The 21,925-nt window shown below is 43.0% G+C and overlaps 1 long non-coding RNA gene across 2 annotated transcripts; it reads right to left on the reverse strand.

Annotated features, from left to right (window-relative positions):
- Window positions 1-544: 544 nt before the first annotated feature.
- On the reverse strand, window positions 545-19,652 carry LOC142436751 (uncharacterized). 2 transcript variants are annotated; one of them, XR_012782095.1, is made up of 4 exons: window positions 19,548-19,652; window positions 19,210-19,253; window positions 1,231-1,494; window positions 545-852 (listed from the first exon to the last, which is right to left on the reverse strand). It is a non-coding gene; the product is annotated as an uncharacterized LOC142436751 (long non-coding RNA). The 2 variants fall into 2 exon arrangements; XR_012782094.1 differs by having other exon boundaries at window positions 545-862.
- Between the last annotated feature and the right edge of the window lie 2,273 nt (window positions 19,653-21,925).

Consider the following 21,925-nt stretch of genomic DNA (forward strand, 5'->3'; position numbering starts at 1 on the left):
GAAGGAGGAAGAATTTTTGCTTAGGGGATAGTGAATTAATTTTAATGGTGGTGGAAAAATATGCAGGGTGATTAAAATAATGGTTGTACAACATGAAAAGAATACTCAGTGGCACTGAATTACACATGCAGAAGTTGTTGAACTGGTGAAAGTTTTGTTACATACATTTTTGCAAGTATGTGAAATATATTACATGAATAATAATTATGGAGGGGAAAATTGTTCCATAATTGACTGTGGTAGAGATTGTACAACTCTTCTTGATATGATTGAGGTATTGAATTATACGATAACTTGAAAAGTGCCAATAAAAGTGATTTGTTTTGTTTTGAAGAGAAGCAAATTCTCAGAAATGTTCATCATTTTACCTCCCACTTTAACCCTACAGCATGCACATTTCATCGGGTACCCTTGTACTAAGGGTAGAACTGGGCTGCCCAGAGAGAAAGTGAAACATTCCAAGAATAATAGTATCCCCAGGAATTCCCTTCATTATGGCTCACACCTCAGGCCAACTGTCTGCATTTCTACAAATCTACACATGGTTTTCAGGAAGAAATTGTTTGTCCATAGTGAGTGCAAATGATGAAGGGTAGAGATTGACCTCACAGAACAAAGGTCAGAAAAATTCCCTCTAGAGGCCATTACTCAGCTGCTCCTACTCAGAACCATCCTCCTTCTGCTTCCACATGCACAGCACACGTGAATCACCTAGAGTAAAATATGGTAACAGAGCTCCAAGTCACAAATGAAAGTCAGACTTCTTAGGTCTTCATCCTTACCATGTTGATCATAGATGCCTGTGGAGGTAACACCCTTCTGGATTCTTCCTGGTGACATGAATGTCCTACCCTGTAAGCACCTTCATGTCAAAAACAATGATTTTCATCTTAGAATGGTTTTAAATTATATCCCCCCCCCTTTATTCCTAGGTGTGATTGTTCAGGTAGAGCTGCTACAGACCAGTCATGAGTTGGGAAAGCTATGTGCAATGTCTCAAAGTGCTATGTCTAACTTTCAGGTCTGCAGATATCAAGTTTCTAGATCTATCAGGTTCTGGGAAACACAACCTGTGTTAGGTGGCAAAGAAGTCTTGTGATGAGAGTCTTAGCAACAACTCAGTTTTCACATATTGATACATTGAAACCACAACAGCTCAACCAGCTGGGTGTACTTTAACTGAACAATCTGAAACCTGAGGACAATGACATGTAAATGTAGGAAACTTACCAGGAGACACAGTGAAGGCTAAATGGTCAAACATCTCAAGCATCACAACACTAACTGGGCAGCAGAGGGAGCTCAGGGTACATGGGACACAATCTTTGCCACAGGAGCAGGTGCAGGGGATGCCAAGTTTGTTTCCTCTTGTGTCTGGAGTTTCTCAGTTCACCCACGTGGAGTACCTCTTCAAGGACACTTCAGCAACTACAGTTCTCATGTCTCTTATTTTCCTGAAGGGAAGATCCTAAAAATTAAAATTCCTTGTTCTTCCTGAGAAGACAGGGGAGAAAGAAATCACACTTGGGACAAGTTGAAATCAATCCCAGACGGACCGATAATCTCTCTAGGCTGTTAAAATCTGACCTCCATGTGCTTCTCTCAACACAATCAGTTACTCTCCATCCTAATTCTTTTTTACCAGTTACTGTAGGTTGAAACTATATGTGTGTGAATCCCAGCCCAAATATCTCCTGTGAAGAGAAAACAAAAGCAAACCTGATTTTACCATTTCTGAAATAATTGACAGTTGCATGTATTTTTGAAACTTGGAGAAACTGACATTTTGAGATTCTTAATAAAGCATCAAAATGTCTCATAGTCATTAGAAATCATATAATGGCGCTTGCCCCAATCCCAACTATGTGGACTCTCCCCCTTCCCTTCCCCCCACCCCTACCTAAAGAAGGCAATTCAGAGAACAGAACTGAAGCTGAAGCTTGGGGACATGTGCATCTGTGATTAGAGCACACGGGAGAAGCGAAGAGGGTAGGAGTGTGAGAAGAACACATCCTGACCCACTAATCCCCAAGGACGATATTACTGCTCATAGCAGATAAGGCACAGTGAGGATCATAGGGCCAGTCACACCACAAGACATGATGTCCCTAACTGAACCATATCACTATGGGGGACAACACTGGAGACTCAGGGTGGGACTTGTGTCTGATCAGACCCCATCACATTGGGGCAAAATACTAAGGGCATGCAACAGCAAGGGAAGCAAAGCAATGAAGTCCCCGGGGAATGCCAAAATTAGATGTTGGGGACAGTGTGACACAGCACCCCTTCAGACTCGACTTGAAAGCATTCCTAAAAGTCAAAAACCAGCCTGCAACGATTTATATGCATTTCTTGTTTTGTCACTGGCTATCTTTTTGTTGTTATTTCTGTTTGTTCGGTTGGTTTTGTCTTCCTCTGTTGTTTTGTTTGGCTTTGCCTTGTTTTTGTTCTTATTAATGTCTCTGCATGTCGATCTAGATAGAAGACTGGATAAACAATTCAGAGAAGGAAAAACAGGACCAGTGGTCCCGGGGGGACATGGGAGAAGGAGAGGTGGGAGAATAGAAGGTGGGGGTGAGGGGATCAACCAACCCAAGGTCAAGTTAACAACAAATGAACTAAAATCGTTCGAGAGAAAGCATAGGATGCCTAGTGGGGATTAATCGAGGGCAAAGTCAGAGCGAGGAATTACTGAAACTCAAATTAAGACTGAACATGTTAGTGGGACAAGAGGAAAGTAAAAGGAAATGGAGGAAAAATTAGAAAGCAAAGGGCATTTACAGAGGTCTAAATATAGGCATATACCTATGTAAATATATTTATATGTAATGGCAGGGAAATAGATATGTTAGGTATTAAGGTTGAAGATGGAAACTGGACCTCAACTCAAATACTCCCCAAATGTAAGAACACTTTGTTCTAAAACCCTGCATTCTGTGATGCTCACTTTCCCAACACGATGGCGGTCGACAAATTGGGTGCATAAGCAAATGTGGTGAAGAAAGCTGATGGTTCATTGCTATCAAAAGATATAGTGGCTCTGGTCTTACTGGCTTGAAGATAAACAAACAGACATGTAGTTGAGAAGCAAAAATGGAAGAAGCACACCAGTCTGTGTGATCATGAAGTGTCCATGTGATCATGTATCAGGCATCAAAGACCCAGAACAAAAAAAAATTTTTTTAATCATATCCATGTGAATGAAGAAGTGTGTGCAGTGGAGACCCAAAGCCCATCTATAGACAATTGGAAATCCCCTTACATATGGGTCACAAGAAAGAGAAGAGTCAGTCAGAGTGTACTACAGCACCAATGAAACAGACAACTTTCCTCTAGTTCTTTAATGCTTCTCCCCCCACTATCATGACCTCAATTCTACCTTACAAATCTGACTAGACCAGAGCACGTACACTTCTACAGCTAAGATCTCACAACAAAAGGAATCCAGGACAGATAAAACCCTCAGGGCCAATAATGAGAATAGAGATACCAAGAGGATAATGGGAAGATGGGAGTAGAAAGGGGGCATCAATCACAAGGACTGACATATACCTCCCTCCCAGTGGGACAAACAATGGAAAAATGGGTGAAGGGAGACAGTGGAAAATGTAAAATAAAAATTTATCAAGGTTCATGAAGGAAGAAGAGTGGGAGAGGGAGGGGGGAAATGAGGAGCTGATATCAAGGGCTCAGGTAGAAAGCAAACACTTCCAACATGATGATGGCAGCATATGTACAAATGAGCTTGACAATGGACGAATGCATGGATGGTGATATGAGCCATAAGAGTCCCCAATAAAAGTATTTAATAAAAAAGAAAGCATTAGTATTGTAAAGCATAATACCTAGATTTGGAGAACAAAATCATCTCCTTAACCATGGGAGACTTCCTCTAGTTTTAGGAAGATGCCCTGGAAACGTCCTGATGTGTTATGCAAATTCACGAACAGCATTGGCTTCTCTGGGAGATGTAGAGATCTTCAGCATTTAAAGAACATCTAAGTGTAACTTGATACCTTAAAATTCTTGGTGTGCAAAAGATTTGTGAAGGGAAGGCAAGCTTGATTAAGGCAAGACAAACCTGCAGGGAAGGAGCAAAACTCAGGAGCCACTGTCATATTCAGCTCTAGTGGACAATTAGGGAAGGTCTAGAAGGTGATGATGAGGGTTTTACTTTTAGCATATGAATTTCCTTTCCAAAAGATAATTTAAAACAGAATTAGACAAGGGAAGCTTGTGTCAGATTAAATATATATTTCTACGGGGAATATTTAACTGCATCAAGAAAAGAATAAGCACCACACAAAGGGGTGGGGAGGAGGTGGGCACATTTCAAGGAAGTGTCTCTAACTGTAGGTTGACATTTCCATTAAGTCAATTCTTTCTCATAACAACCCTATAGGATAGAATAGGACTGCCCTTCTAGGCTTCTGCATCTGTAAACCTTCATGGGTGTGGAGAGCATTCTTTCCCCTGCACAGCCATTGGAGATTTAAAATGATTGACCTTGCATTTAGCAGCCCATCGCATAATGAACTCCACACGCAGAGCTCTCCAAGATATCTAGAACATCCTTAGCTACTCTTGGAGTGACTCTCTTAGAAGTCATTCAACATTACTTATGACTATATAGGCAAAAGGTATGCAAATAGACATCTCCCCTGCTGATGAAAACCATCCAAGTCCCAACTCTGAAGTTCTTGGAGAGGTGCTCCAACTCTGGAATTCCCAGGTGCCAACATTCAGGACTGAACACATCAAGTCACCATGGAATCTGTATTGAGCTCAATTTTCCTTTTTGGAATTTCAAATGGTGCTTTGATGCAGATAAAGTGTGTAAGAGGGGGCGTGAGTGAGAGGCAGTGAATATGTTATGATTTTCATCATCAGGATGTCGGTGTGTTTACAGGTGTCCAGTGTGAGGTGGAGCTATGGAATCTGAGGGAGACTTTAGGCAGCCTGAGGCTTCTCTGAGACTCTCCCCTGCTGTCTCTGCATTCACTGTCTGTGTGTATAATACACAGAGGGTCTGCCTAGGCCAAGAGAATGGGCGGAAGTGGGTTTCATACATTAATAGTGTTGGTAGGAAAAGCCACATAGATTCTCTGAAGGGCCAATTTACCATCTCCAGAGACAATAGTAAGATATACTATAACTTCAAATGGACAATCTGAAATTCGAGGACATAGCTCTGTAATTCTGTGCAAAAGACTCAACAGTGTGGTAGTTATATAATCTGGTGTAAATTTGGGACTTGAGAGGATAAAGAGGGAAGGGTTGGAGTCTGTCAATTGGATCATAGCCAATGACGCCTATGTGTGGGCATCTCGATCTCCTGAGAATTCTGGGAAATCCCATATTCCATCTTTGAGGGGAAGACACTCTTTCTAATCCCTGGGAGACACCCTACTGACAAGGGTGACCCCCTGTGAGACATCCCTGAGTAGAAGCCATGTGGATCTACCTCATGAAGCCCTGGGTGCTGGAGAATCCATGTAGAGCCCCCGTCAGCACTGAGAAACTTACAATGCCACTCGATCCAAAGACTTTCTGCCCACTTTCCTGTGATCATCTTGCATTCTGGATCATTGCATGTACTTCATAAGTCTGAAGAGGAATTTATACATTGGTATCCGACATATATGCAAATTATGGACTTATAGGCTTGGACCTAACTGGGGTTGAGATGCTTTCTTAATGTACAATTGCCCTTTATATTAAATCTCTTATACACAATATGCGTGTGTCTATGGATTTGTTTCTCTAATCTACCCAGACCAACGCATACAGTTAGGGGAAGTCAGAGTTAACCAAGACACGAATGTACTCTAGTGGAAGAGGTTAGGCTGCAGGGGCCCTCAGGACCCAGAGCACAGGTCTCAGACCGAGGAGCAGGTGCAGATGGAGCTTCACCACTGGCTTCCTGTTGTGTCTGGGGATTCTTCTCCTTCTTGGTATCCCTCAGGGAATCAGTGCATCTCCTCACATCTTTCTCAAACACTCACCCAATCTCCCTGTGACGATAGGATGATTTTGAACTTAGTTTCTGTTTCGTTTTCCCCTTGAATCGCGCCACATTTCCCATATAATTGGTAATTCCTACATCTAGGATGAATTCTGTTCACATCATCTGCTTCATCAAGCTCTTTATGCCTTGCATTCAATACCCCTCCTGTATTCCCTCCTTCCCTGGGACAACAGTCCCTGCTGTGCAAAGGATCTCACTTTATTAGCTTGTGTGTATATATATTTTTCCAGACAACATATTACAAGAACTTATCACCAGTAGCCCAATCCTATATCAAGTCGCCTGTCTCCATTCATCCAATTGGAGACTTTCTTCTCTGAGTTCATTCATTTTATTAATTCACAGCTCCTGTCTGCCCTTGTCCACCACAGACTGATTTTAGAGTCCGTTTTTTTTTTTTTCTCCAAAGGCTGTTTGTTTAATTCAGTAGTTGTGAATATTGATACAAGAGTGGGAAAAGGGAGACAAGACACATTTTATGCTTAGTCTCAAGGTACCTCCACAGAACTCACCTCCCTTCGTGCCCTATGTCCCCTTGTGCATGGGCTATACACGTCCTATTCTGCACAGGGCACCCACAGGTTCCCTTCAAGTTCTGTGGGTGGCTATGCCTCCACATATTATTGAGAGCAGAATATCCTTCTCTAGAGACATGACCAGGAACTGATTTTCCCTCAATTAGCAGTGTGACTGCTGTAGTTACGATCGTGTATTTCTGAGTCGGACACACAGAGGGAAAGGTTGTGGGAACCCAGACACAAACACCAATACAGGGATATGGCTGGGCTCAGGGGTCACTGAAAGCCCACAGATAAAAGGGGCCCTCAGGGGAGAAATGTAGAGGAGCCTAAGAAGGATTAGTTAAATTAGGTACCTATTTCCTCTACCTGCAGAGAAAATGTCCCTACCACAGACCTCCACATTCTTGTAGCTCAGTGTATGTTTTTGTATGCACTTTATTTTTTGTGTGTGCTTTTGTGTGTGTTTTGTGTGTGCTAGCACATTGCCTTAAGATGTTATACAATGTGACAGAACTTGTAGTCTGTTCTGCATTTATTTTATTATTATAATTCTAGTATATTTTAGTGTGTCTTTGTGGTTTTTCTTAAGTAAATGCATGTGTATTTATTAATCTGAGGGTATTATATGAAGATTTGTTAGTTGTAGTAGATGTGCTAATTTGTTCACAATATGCATGTGTATGTTAATATGACTGTTAGAATACAAATGTCATTTTGTGAGTTTCCTGCTAGTGTGTGTTCACTCCAACTCATCTGGGCTCTTCATCAAACTTTATGAGCTCGCATCTCCTTGAATAATCTACTGAGTGTTAAGAAATGACTTAGGCTGGGGGAATCCATTAGAGGCCCATAGTAATATGCACAGCAGAGTGTGCTAATCAGTGAAACTTCTTTTTGAAGTGGACAATAAGAGACAGAGGGACATGAACAGCAAATCCTAGAGGTGAGCTGGTCAATGCAGAGACAGCCTTAACTAGGAAACAGGCCAAGGGGGATGCTTATTTTCTCCTCTCTGCAGCTCTTGTGTTTACAGATGGCAATGATAAAGCCTTTGTAAAAGGATGCATGCTATACTCAAAGAATGCCTAGTTGTAGGTAAATGGGTAATGCCAAGAGCCAAGGTGACGGCTGAAGCTTGAAGGTAAATGAGATGGATCAAGGAAAGAGATAACTTATCTTCCGTCATCTTTGCCCAGAGCATGAGGTTCAAGCTCTCTAAATAATGTTCAACTGATGACAAACAACACAAACTGTTGGAAAGGGCTTATTCACTTGTATTCTAGGATGTCCCATCCATAGACTTGGGCTTCTAGGAAGAGGGTGGATAGCTAGTGTGTGGGCATGAGCTTGTAAAACATGAAGGGGTAGGAAGACAAAATGAGTGTGGAGGGAAGAGGCTGTGCTGCGATCAAGTGGGGGGCATTAGCCTGAGTGGCTACTTGGATATCATTACCATTGGCCTTTTGCAAGCACCAGTGAGTTTCTAAGGCAAGGAGGTGTGAAGTGGCAGTTATCTGACAGAGGTGTAGGTTAGTGCCCCTATAAAACTAATCTGCAAATCAGCCTACTAGAGAAATACACATTTCATAAAATTTCTCCTACCCACTCATCATGCATATGTGGAATATAAGGCTCACCATCCCCCTATGTTATAAGTCCAGGTTCCAATTTCAGAGCTCTGGGGCAGGCAGGTTGAAGAACAAGGTTGGATTCTAGGACCCTTGTTGAAGGCCATAAAGACTCAGCCTTGAAACGGCTGAGAAGTCTCAAGACCTATGTGTCACTGTTTGCTGATTTCTTCTGTGAGTTTACATTTAGAACAGACTGTTAAGAACAAGAACGTGTGCAAGCTCTGGGAAAATAGGTCACAAGAGTTGCTATGTGTACCAAATATGCTTGCTTAACAATGAGATAATTAACCCCAGGTTGTTTCTGCATGGTTAAAAGGAGTATGAAAAATAAACGCGAGGCTTCAGTATTCACTATTGCCCTCCCAATAAATTCTGTCTCACTCCCTCTTTCAGGACTGTTCAACTCATTGGCTGGCTTGGACAAGAGTGGCGCCCAAACCAGGGACACTGAAAACGGGGGACAAAGTGAAGGACACCGTGGATTACAAAGGTGTACACAAAGAGATTGGTGGTGACGTGAGTAGCTATTGGGAGAAAAATGGGGCAAGGAAATAGCAAACAGATTTTTGTAAATATTTTTCAAGATATGTTAAAAGCTAGAGGAGCAAAAGTAAGCTACCAAAGAATAGAGAAGTTTTTAGATTTTGTGGTTAAGGTATGTCCTTGGTTTCCTGAGGAAGGGACTGTAAATATTGAAACTTGGCAAAAAGTAGGGAAATGGTTAAAAGATCACTACACAACTAATGGACATAGAAGGTTCCCATAGACACGTTTAGCTTATGGGATTTAGTTAGGGATAGCCTGTGCCACAGGCATGAGGGACTCCAGCCTGAACACCAATTTGCATGCTCAAACAAAAGTGAAAGTAAACTTCCTTCTGCGCCTCTGCCTCCTCCTCAACCACTGAAGTCACTGAAAAGTTAACTGGAGGGCTTTGAAAGCAAGGATGAGGAACCCCTTGACCCAGGCGATGGGGAGCCCTTAGAGGACAAGGTGGCACATTATCATGATGAGGATTTGGGTATTTTCGCTGCCTCCGAGGCACTTCAACCTGAGAATCAAAACCTGGTGCAAGATACTCAGAAGTCCTGCCCAGATTAAACAAAGGTGGTAGGCTGGGAGGAAGCTTATGCATCATTAGCAGCAAAGATGAGGGAAATGCAAGTCAAGTTAATAGAAAAGCACTCTGAGATAGAGTCCCATGAATGGGTGCCAAAACTTAATGGGGCCAAGGTATTTCAGAGGCTTCAGAGTGCATTCAGTGAAAGGAATCCTTTTCTAGAAGACTTGCCAGTTGCAGCACTGGTTGTGACTGGGGCTCCAGGAAAGGATCTATGCTTAGTGCTGCCGCACATGCAGCAAAACAAGGAGAGGCTATAGGGGAGTTCAGTATGCAGTTCCCTGTAACTGAGTGACAGGATGCCCAGGGTAATCTGATGAGAGATCATACTCCTATTCCTTTCAAACAGCTAAAAGAATTCAAGGTTGCTTGTGACCAATATGTCCCGAGTACCCTTTTACTCAATCTTTATTAGATACACTTTCCATCGCGGTACTTGCCCTCACAGAATGGAAACAATTGGCTTTTGAAAATGCCAGGCAGTGCTGAGACCTTTTAGAAAAAAGGGCAACATGTCCAAATATATCAGACTATGCTCGGACATTGGACCTTTCTTTACTCAGGGGCTTGCGACAGCAGCTTCTTTGTAAGGAAAAACAGTAAAGGAGGGTTAATAATACTATGGAACTTATGGGAGCCCTGCAGGCTGGGCTCCCTTCCCCCTCTGCTATTCCAGCCAATACATATGAGATCATTTTAGATTTAAAAGATTGTTTTTATACCATGCCCTTGGATCCAAATGATTGTAAAAGATTTGCCTTTAGCGTCCCTTCCACCAACTTCAAAGAGCCTATGAAGAGATCTCATTGGCTTGTTTTGCCTCAAGGGTTGGCCCCGAACCGGTATTAATATGGGGACGAGGGCATGTTTGTGTTTTTACGCAGGATGCTGATGGAGCACGGTGGCTGCCTGAAGAGTTGGTGCGGTTTGCAAACCATGCGGATGGTAATTTGCCTCGGTGTGTTTCTGAGGACATTGCTCAGTGAGCAGTATAGGCTTCTGTTCCTGATTTACCCTTCTTACATCCTCCTGTCTGGGAAGGTCCGGAAATCAAGGTGTGAGTTAATGACTCATGCCCTCCCTGTACAAAGTGAAGGAAATGTAATCTCACCCACTCCGCAGTCTTTTTCCCCTTGTGGACTAGAGACTCAAAAGAATAAAAGCATATTGTAGAGATTGTGTCTCACGGACAAGCCCATCAGGTATAATATCTCAAAGGAATTATATATCATAGCTTGGTCTCGCAACCAGGACAATACTAAAAAAAAAACACTGCTGAATGGGAAAGGGGGCTGTCTGTAGGACTTTGGTGGTCAGACTCGGGTTTTCCACAAATTCAATGGTGGAAAATAGGGGCTGCTTTAGTGGACACGAAGCTTATGGGCCCTTCCTCCAGACCGCAGGGAAACGTTACTGCCTGAGTACCATCGCCTTATGTACTTTTGGCAGGGAATATTACTATAGATCATGATGATTCTAAGTTTAACATGTCTTGTAATAATTGTAATTTGTCTACTTTTATTACCTGGTCCCCTGAAGATATTATCATCGCCATTTTGTATCAATCTTCTTTTGTTATGCTACCAGTGAATATTACTGGGGCTTGGTGTTCAGAAAGAGGGTTACAGGTATTAGAAGAGATTGAAAAGCATTAACCAGACCCATGTGCTTTGTAGGTTTGCTTATAGCAAGTATTTTACATATACTAAGTTTAGGTGCTACTGCTACTACTGCAGCAATTGTACTTTCACAAATCATACAAACTGCCCACTGTGTAAATGAATTATCCAAAAATGTGACTACTGTGTTGGGAACTCAAGAAGATATAGACAGGAAGTTAGAACAAAAAGTAAATGCTCTTTATGACATGGTCATGTATTTAGGAGATGAGGTGCAAGGGCTTAAGGCCAGGTCTAGTCTACAGTGCCATGCTGTACGTACATGGATCTGTGTTACACCTAAATAGTACAATAACAGTCAGTATAGCTGGATTAAAGTGAAGAACCATCTTCAAGGTACATAGCACAATACTAATGAGTCTTTAGATTTATTACAACTCCATCAAAAAATATTAGCCATAAAATATGCTAAGTCTCTTGATTTTGATGCCGCTAAACTTGCTGAGGATTGGCTCCAGCACTTTTGAGTTGCTTTCCCTTCATTAGGAAATCTCAGAGGCCTACCTCACATGCTTATGTCTCTAGTCAGAGCGGGAGTGTGTGTATTGTTGATCTCATGCATACTCCCTATGATACTGCACAGGGTTATGGTTGAATTATTGGACTTAAGAACAAAGCTTCATGAAGTACACCTGTGCACTTTGCCCCCTCCCCAAACAGGGGTGTAAGACGGAGGCTGGTTAGTCAGAGACGCGTAAGATGGAGTCTGAGTTTCCCAAACTAACACGGGTCATAGTCACCAACAGGACTGTGACTGATGACAGGTAAGGGTGATTTGAGGACTCCACAACCTAAGACAGGCACAGTCAGTTGCCGACATTTTGAGTAAAGACACCTTCAGTAAATAGAAAAGGGGGAGATGTTGAAGGCCATTAAGACTCAGCCTTGAAAGGACAGAATTCTCATGACCTATGTATCATTGTGTGATTTCTTCTGCGACTTTATGTTTAGAATAGACACTTAAAAACAAGAACAAGGAAGTATGCAAATGTATCAAATGTAGTTGCTTAACAATGAGATAATTAACCCCGGTTGTATCTGCATGGATAAAAAAATATGTAAAATAAACTCCAGGCTTCAGTATTCCCTGTTGCCCTCCCAATACTTTTTGTCTCTCCTTTTTCCTTAATCATCACTCCCCCTTTCAGGACTGTTTGACTAGTCGGCTGGCTCTGACAGCCTCTCATTTATCAAAATTCTTAATCTAAAGCTTGAGTAAATTTTAACTCCTTCCAGAAAATTGGTTAGCTTATGGAAAAAAGACCAAACAAAAACCCTGAATACTGAAAATAATAGTCAAGAGATCAATAGTTACACTGTATTAGCTAAATCTGCTGAACTATGCCTCTTTAGAGTATTGAAAGGAAAAGATATTACCTCGAGGACTCGGTTCACCTGACCAAAACATGCTATTGTCAATTGATTTCATGTGCATTTGAAAGATGGACAAAGGAAGGCTGAGGAACAATGAATGCATTAGAATTGTGGTTCTGGTCAAGAATATCTCACTTACCATGGACAGGCAAAGGACAAACAAGTCTGTCTTGGAAGAAGTAATGACAGAGTGCTACTTAGAGGTAAGGATGGTGAGAGTTCATATTATATACTTTGGACATATTATCAGAAAACATCATTCCTTGAAAAGGATATTCTGTTTGCAAAAGACGAAGGGCAGTGAAAAACATGAATCCCTCTACTAAATGGATTAACAAAGTGACTGCGACAATTTGTTCACCCTCACATCACGGCCCACCAAACCCCAAGCATGATATTCTTGCTCAAATTGGCCAATGCACAGAGAGGACCATAGGCCCAGCCACACCACAAGACACAACATCCCTCAATGACCCATAGCACTATGAGGGACAACACTAGTGGCACAGTGTGGGAAATGTGCTCGATCTGACTCCACCACACTGGGGCAAAATGCTAAGGGCATGCAACAGAGCAGCAAGGGGAGCAAAGCAATGAAGTGCCCGGGAAATTAAAAAATAGAGTGTGTGGCCAAGGCATGGTACCACATCAAACTCAACCGATAGTAAAATACTCCTAATGGTCAAAAAACAAACCTGGGACGATTTCTAGTCTTTTCTCTTTTTCTCCAATAGTTGTTTTTTGTTTGTTTTGCTCTGTCTTGTGTTTGTGCTTACTATTGTCTTTGCATGTCTATCTAGATAAGATAGGCAAGATAAACACACCAGAGGAGAAAACAATGGGGCTGATGGTTCTGGGGGGGGATACAGGAGACGGGGAAGCGGGCGGGGGGGGGGGGGAAAGGAAGTGGTTGTTAACCTGGGGTCAAGGACACAAGTAATCTAAAATCCTAAAATCGATGTCGAAGATACTCTGGGATGCCTGGTAGGGCGTGATCAAGGGCAATGTAATGAGAGGAATTACTGAAAACTGATGAATGCCAAACATGATAGTGGGACAAGAGGAAAGTAAAAGGAAATAGAGGAAAGTACTAGGAGACAAAGGGCATTTATAAATTTCTAAATACAGTCATTTGCATATTTAAATATATATGATGAAATGGAAATAAATCTATGTACATATATTTAAATGTTAAGTATTAAGGTAGCAGACGGACATTGGACCTCTATTCCAGTACTCCCTCAATGAAAGGAGACTTTGCTCTAATAACCTGGCATTCTGTGATGCTCAGCTTCCTGACACAATCAATTAAGACAAAATGGTGCAGAAAGTTGATGCTGTCTGCCTATCAAAATAATTGCATCTGGGGTCCCAAAGGTCATCTAGCTGAGAAGCAACAAACTCCACATGGAAGAAGCACACAAACCCGTGTGATCATGAGGTATCAATAGGATCAGGGATCAGGCATCAGAGACACAAAACAAAAAATCCTATCAATGTCAAAGAAGGGGAGTATGGAATGAGACATACAGTCCATCTGTAGGCAAGTGGACACCCCCTTACAGAAGGGTATTTTATAAACTAAACCAGGACACTTGTAAATATATATACATATATATGTATATATATTTATGTGCTGTATACATCTATTATATATATTATATATATCATGATATATAAAATCATTCTATATAATATATATAATCATTATATATTATTATGTATTATATATAATGGATAGACATATAAAGCACAAAAGAATATAGCAGCTAATTAGTCCACACAGCTGTACAAAGTGCTCAGTTCATCTCACTTCCATGAAACATTTAATATACTGGAAATCCTTCAACTCATGAGAGCCCCTGGGTCCAAGGTCAAGGAAGCAGACAGGTGAGTCTTATGTAGGGCAATGCAGGCAGTGTGGACACAGGAAGCAAACAGAAGGTCAGGTCATCAACAGTCAGCAAGACAATAGGATCCAACAGTCCCAAGCTCAAGTGATGTATAAACCAGCAACATGATGAACCACTTCTCGAAGGAATCTCAAGTTCTAGCGACATGATCCACAGGTTGGCAGTCCCACTGTTAGTGTAGCTCACAAGTTGGGGCAGAGAACTAGCAGGCACACCCTGATCTGATCAGAAGGGAGCAAGAGAGAGAGAGAGAGAGAGAGAGGCAGGATTTGCCTAGCCATTTATCTATTTGCCCTCCAATCAAACTGCAACATTATTAATACAATGTTCCTATTGCCCAAGTTGGCACAATAAACCAACCTATCAGAAAAGGTGAAAGGATGAGAAGAGCCAGTTAGGGTGCAGTATAGCACCAATGAAACATACAACTTTTCTCTACATCTTTAGTGCTCCCTCCCCCCCCCACCCCCCCCTCCCCGCCCCACTATCATGAACCCAAACCTACCATACAATTCTGGCTAGACTAGAGAAAGCACATGGTTACCGATAAGAGCTAGAAACACAGGGAATCAAGGGCAGATAAAACCCAGCAGGACCGATAATCAGAGTAGCAATACCAGGGGGGTAAGTAGTAGGTGGGGGGTGAAGGAGGAAATAAACACAATGATCTACATATAACTCCTTCTCAGGAATGGACAACAGAAAAGGGGTGGAAGGGAGACATCGGTCAATATAAGACACGAAAAAGCAATAAAAACATAAATTATCATGGCTTCATGAGGGAGGAAAAAAACGAGGAGCTGATACCAAGGGCTCAAGTATAAAGAAAATTTTTTAAAAACAATTGATAGCAACATATGTACAAATGTGCTTAACACAATGGATGTATGCATGGATTGTAATACAAGCTGTATAAGCCCCTAATAAAATGAGTTAAAATAAATTAATTAATTAAATTTTTAAAAACATACATTCATCCTCAATTGTGAGGATGGCACAGGAGAGTGCAGTGCTTTGTTGTTGTGCAATGGGTCCCTGTGAAATCGAATTGACTCAATGACAGCTGACATAACAGTCTCAGAATCCACAAATATGCATCCAGCACAAACACAAAGACATTAGTGTGTGTTTACATAAGGTATTATTTCTCTCATTAAAAAAGGGAAGAGGTTTCTTCAGTTAATAAAATTGGAACAAACAAGGTGACAACGAAATCACTGAGGCATTCCTACCCCTCATTAATCCATTCTTTTGGTGAGCTGAAGGCAGTTCTCTAAGGGCCTCACAGCATGCCAGATGGCAGAGTATTTTCACAAACATGAGCTCTAGTCTAAGGGCAGCACAGTCACTAAGTTTTTTTTTTTTTTTTTACAAACCCTTGTGTGGAGGGCTGACTTTCAATAGATCGCAGCGAGGGAGCTGCTCTGCTATGTACAAAACCCCGACCCAGAAGCAGGTCGTCTACGAATGGTTTAGCACCAGGCTCCCCACGAACGTGCGGTGCGTGACGGGCGAGGGGGCGGCCGCCTTTCCGGCCGCGACCCGTTTCCCGGGACGTGGGGCACTCTGTACCAGACCCCGGTTCCGAAGCACAGCGGGGGCAAGCGTGTGGCCCGCCGAAGCGGATGCGCTCGTGGCCCGCCTGCCGGCAGGGACGGCAGAGCACCAGCTATCCGAGGCCAACCGAGGCTCCGCGGCGCTGCCGTATTGTTCCTCCTGGGCGGGATTCTGACTTAGAGGCGTTCAGTCATAATCCCACAGATGGTAGCTTCGCCCCATTGGCTCCCCAGCCAAGCACATACACCAAAGTCACTAAGTTTTGAGTAGCTATTTGTCTTTCAAGGAAACTGTGAATCATGTAGTCCTGTACACTGAGGGTTCAGCTGGAAGATCAGAGATCTAGCAGAGCAAGAGACTGACAATAGTTAACTCACTGGATTTCAGTATGTTTAGAAGGTCTATAATCAATTGAATCAAAATAAAATGTCATGAGAAACTTCCAGCCTAACTGTATGATACATGAAAACTAAAAATTTTGGCAGAGTATTCACAAAAGATGAATAAACACTTTTTTTTTACTGTTTTGTTGTTTAAGTTCAACTTATTGGGTTCCAACATAACAATAGTTTTGAGAGAGTACTTAGTAACACCATCTCTGAGACCAGAAGTAACCTGAGACCAATGTCAGATAATGATACTTTAAGAAAACTGTAGACCAGTGTTGATAAGGGATCTGAATGAAAAAGTTACATTAAAAGCAGGAAACTGAGACAGATAATATATTAAAATAAGTATGTATCATGATTAATTCTAATTCATCCCAGAACTGAATTAACACAAGAAAATAAACACTCAGATATGTCTACTGATGGGGGGGAAAGTCAATTATCTAAATAGACACAGAATACTTACTAAACAAAGTCAAAAGCTTTTCACGTTAAAAACAACTACAAATCTAACATGAAATAGGTCAAATCCAATATGCTAATACACATTCATGAAAAAAACTGCAAATTTCACATGTAGAAGAGGAAAAAATTCACACTACCTCAGAATCAGCATAAACATACGTGTCCATTTCCACCACTCATATTAAAAATTGTACTAGCTAGATTAATCAGAAAAAAAGAATTAATAAAAGGAAGAAAAACTTCCAGAAACAAATGAAAATTCCTTCTTCATCATAAATTGATGATTTCATATAAAAAGATGCCAAATAGGTGATAAATGCTATAGCTAGTAAATGTAAAAAAGTTGTAGGCTACATTTCAACACTCAAAAATAATTTGGTACTTAAATCCCTAGTGATTAACTGCTAATCTCCAACTCCCAAACTATTAACTCTTATATATTAAGATGCTGACTATCTTTCCAACACACCGATACCCTCCTAAAACACAAGAGGAGGAGGAGGTGATGCTGTTTGCTAGCGAATAGTGAGCTGGCCAGCCCGGCTGCAGGGCTAAAATGGGCACAAACAGGAATAGCGGATTTATATACGCACTTGGCAGGTAGCACACATATTTCCGAACAAGACTACTGGTCGACCTCCTTAGTGGTGATCCAAAAGGATACTACAAAAACGTGTGCATGGTACACACACATGCACATATGTACACACAAAAATCATGTAAGTAAAATAATAGAATTGAAAATAGACATTTTGTGAAACATTTTGAAACAATGATAAGATCTAAGAAACTAAAATGGAATCCAACTCAACTATTTAAAAGTTTGTGAGAACAGGAGGGAGAGCCTGGGGACCCCAGGGTTGGAGAGCGCCGACAGTGGGCCAGGGATCCAACTGGCATGCTGACACACAGTGCACAATGTGAGCATCTCCAACGTGTTTTCCTAATAGGATCTACCAGTCGACCACCTACGTAGTGTCTAGAAAAACAATTAAGTCCCCACTCAGTGGCTGGTATACCCACCTTGTCGGGCAGGGGGCAGCCTGGGAATCCAGATTAGGGGCCATCAGGGTGTGTGGAAGCTGCTCCAATCTCTCTCTTTCTCCTCCTTCCGCTCCTCTGTCCTCCCTCCTCTCTCCTCTAACCCAGCCCTTCTCTCTCCACCCCCATCTTACAGGGGAGATCAGATCAAATCATTCCAACATTGAAGGATTAAAAAGTGACATCACTATGAACACTTAGCCACCACAAGCCAGTTATCCCTGTGGTAACTTTTCCAGCAATTCCTGCTGAAAACCCAAAAGGTCAGAGGAATCTGGAGGTCCTGCTTTCACAGTCTATATTCCTGAAAATCAAGATCCAGCAAGCTTTAGCCCTTCTGCTCCAGGGGAGGTTTCTGTCCTCCCTCAGCTCACCTTAAGACACCTACATTACCTTTGCCAGGTGTACTGTCCCAGTCAAACAACCCACTTGACCCTGATAAGTCCATGGAGACTCTAGCTAAGGCTCAGAGGGAGCACTGTAAGAAATGCCAGTGCAGCAGCAGAGGCTTACTCTTGTGTATGTGCACAAGGTGCTCCAGTAAGTCCCCTTGGACTTCAGCATCTCATTCAGGGCCATGGACATCGTGCACTCGTTGATCGACAACTGTGGGCTCATCGCCTACCAGGCATCTCAACTGGCACATTCCAAACTGCTCCACCATCAAAGCCTGGGACATCCTGGCAACTGTGCGCCTGCTGTTGCCCTGCAGGCAGGCTGGCCAGCTCTCGCTGCACTCTGGTAAAGTAAATTGTCCTTCAGCCTCACAACGTTCATAACCCAAGGGCCCATTTCAGGGTCACTTCCATTTTCATCCCCAAAATAGAAGTCAAGTACTTTAGCATTACTTTTTTTTTTGTTTCTTTGTTTCAGTTTGTTTTTTTGATTCTTCTGTGCATAGTTTAGTTAGATTGCTTTTGTGATGGAGAACTTTCTTTTTTTCTTTAACACTTTTTGGGGCACTGAATCCACATATCCCACAAATTCCCACAATTCCATAGTTCAGCCATCTTAAGCACTGCAAAATCATTACCACAATCGATTTCATATTGTCTATTTTCCCACCATGATTCAATCGCCTTTAAAAAGGCTTATTAGTCACTTTCAGTTCTAGTGTTCAGTCCCCTCAATCCTTCATTCTTAGTGCCCAACTCTGCCAGCCACCCACCCCGACCCCACCCAGACATCCTTACAAACCATCGCATGTTATTTCATCTCCAGATATCCACTCCTTCTGTGCTTCACAAACTGAACCCAACAGAAGCAATAAAGAATACCAAGGAATGGTGGAAATGGGAATGGTTTAAAAAACCATAGTAATATATAGATAGAATTCTAAACAAGGGGTTAAGAAAAAAAAGGGCCGCGACCAATATTTTAAAGCCAGGGAAGACGTTTCTGTCACGAACTCAGCAAGAAATCTTGTGCCTAGAACAGACTCTGATCGGGTCCAGAGGGAGGTCAGCAGAACAAGACCCCGGGGCTCACCTTTGAGCTGAGGAGGTGCAAGGAGTCTCGGGGAGCAGGCATCGCTGTGTGGAAGGAAACAAGGGAGGGGGGTTAGGAAACTCACAAAGCAACAAATCTGGGAACCCGGACCCCAAAACCCCAGCCGTGATCCCCTTTCTCCAACAGGGACTCCCACCATGAACCCCACCCAATCCGAAAGCGGGGAAATAGGACTGGCCTTAGGGACACCCGCCCACCTCTCACCAAGAGAAGCACTGGTAGGGTTCCTGGGGGAGAGAAAGGGCGCTTGCACCCTAGTCAGCTGGACTAAAATAGCCTCCGCCCACATACATGTCCCGGAGCCCAGAGCCTCCCACCTGGGAGCGCCGGCAACAGGGTGCTCAGGCTGTGGGCGCTTCTCTGGCACCCCAAGCAGAGTACCGACAGTGGAATCCTTGCAGTGAGTTGCAGTTCAGAATAAGACACCGCCACTTCCGGCCCTGTCTGGGCGTGACCCGGGGTGGGAGGAGCTGGCGGGGTCAGAGAGGGGTAGGGGTCTGCCTTCACTTCCTCTCAAGGCAGCTCTTTCCCCGCCCATTTCTGCTGAGATGCCAGCACAGGCGCCTGGTGAGGGGGTGGGCGGGGCCTGGCCGGCTTGGGGCGGGGCTTGGGGAGGAGCCAGAGAGGAGAGAGGCGGTCCACGCCAAAGGGCCCACACCTGTGGCTGAAACTCCAGCGGCAAAGACTCAGATAACAATGGCTGAGGCACCAGTAATTTGGCCCTTTGCAGAGGGAGTGCATGGGTGACATGGTTGAGATAGAACCATGTACATTGGGTGTGGATGTGCATCCTCCTAACAAACTGGAAACACCCAACCCCCCAACTCTGCCAAAGTGTTAATGGGGCTGAAGCAAGAACTGAGGGTCCCTGCTTAACATATGAGTTCAAACAGTTACCGTACCATGGGCTCAGAAGATAAAGGGGGGCCTGGCCTCTATCACTTTCTGTTTATAAGGACAGGACTCCCTCATATGCAAATTATCTTTCAGGCACTAGGGTACAATTTCACCCTTGGGGTGGGAAAACTATCTGTTCTCTTCAGACAGGACTGTGGGTCTCTTGGGAAACAGAGCTGTGGTCTAAAGATGCTATTGCTGTGTGTTCTGCTGTGCCTGGTGACAGTTCCCCAAGGTGAGAGATTCAGATATCCGACCTGGGTCTATGGAGATAGTTATGACTTCAAGTGACTGACATGGAATATTTTTTTTTAATTTGCAGGCGTCCTGTCCCAGGTGCAGCTTCAGGAGTCGGGTCCAGGATTGGTGAAGCCCTCCCAGAAGCTGTCCCTCACCTGCATTGTCTCTGGTTTCTCCATAACAAGCAGTGGTTACTGTTGGAGCTGGATCCGCCAGACCTCGGGGAAGGGGCTGCAGTGGATGGGGTGCATAGATTATGGTGGTAATACAGGTTATAACCCATCCTTCCAAAGCCGAATCTCCATCACCAGAGACACATTGAAGAATCATTTCTCCCGGCAGCTGAGCTCCGTGACCGCTGAGGACACGGCTACGTATTACTGTGCAAGGAGCACAGTGAGGGGAAGTCAGTGTGAGCCCAGACACAAACCTCCCCTGCAGGGAAGACACTGGGCAGCAGGGGGCGCAGAGAACCCAGCCTTAGACAGGCACAGATGGATGACAGGGAGGATTTCCTGTTGGAATTAGGGCTTTCTCACTTAACTCTTAGCCTCCTCTGGCACAGGTTTTCATTTTGCCATCTTTTTATCTATTTTACATTGGGATGCAAAGTTCAATGTCAGTAGTTTGAAATCACCAGCTCCTCCAAGCGAGAAAGATGAGGCTGTTTGCTCCTCCAAAAGATTAACAGTGTCTGACACCCTACGGAGCAGTTCTACTCTGTCCTAGAATCACTGTGATTCGGGATTCAACGGCGCCAATGGCTTATAGTTATCGAATTTCTGAATTTGCATCTTGTTTTGTTTATTTATGTCCATTAATTTGTTTTCTGTGTATTCTGCATTGTGTTTAATCATACTTCATATTATTATCAGGAATTGTTCTATTTTTAAAAATTGTTCTATTTTTTCCATCATCCTGGTCTCCACAAAACTTCATATATCGTATTCTCATTTTAATTATATCATCCTTTTCTGTGACATCTTTTATATTATTTTAAAAATCTTTATTAACATGTTAATGGTTTTCCTTTTAAATATATTTTTCCTGATTGTGCTTCAATTTACAAGGTTCTTTTATAAAAATAAGCTTATTCTCCCTTCAAGTTGAATTACTCCCCTTCTTGTGTACTGCACACATATAACTGTTGATTTCTGTTAAACCAGTGTCGTAAGTCACTGACAAAAGCTCAGCTCACACACAGGCTCTGTGTGCAACAGTAGTTTGCTCACAGAGAAGAGACAGAGCCGGCTCACCATCAGAGTAGGCAGCAGTCCTCACAGCCAGTGGTTTCACTCTGTGGCCAGTGCAGGGAGGGAGGTTTGCAAGCATCCCTCCTTTGTGCTGCAGTTGAAGAACAGCAAACATAGAGAAATAAGGCTGTGCTGTGAGCTGAAATCTCCTTGAAGGCAGGGAGTAGGTGTTTTTTGTTGTTTCTTGCTGTATTCAATATCATGCATATGACAAGCAGTTTGCGTGTTCAGCATGAGCCACAGGGCGTGTTGCAGGACACCAGCTACTAAAGAGTGCTTTTGGATCCAGAATATCCTGAGAAAGG

The sequence above is a fragment of the Tenrec ecaudatus genome, unplaced genomic scaffold, assembly GCF_050624435.1.
Source record: "Tenrec ecaudatus isolate mTenEca1 unplaced genomic scaffold, mTenEca1.hap1 Scaffold_570, whole genome shotgun sequence".
Taxonomy (NCBI): domain Eukaryota; kingdom Metazoa; phylum Chordata; class Mammalia; order Afrosoricida; family Tenrecidae; genus Tenrec; species Tenrec ecaudatus.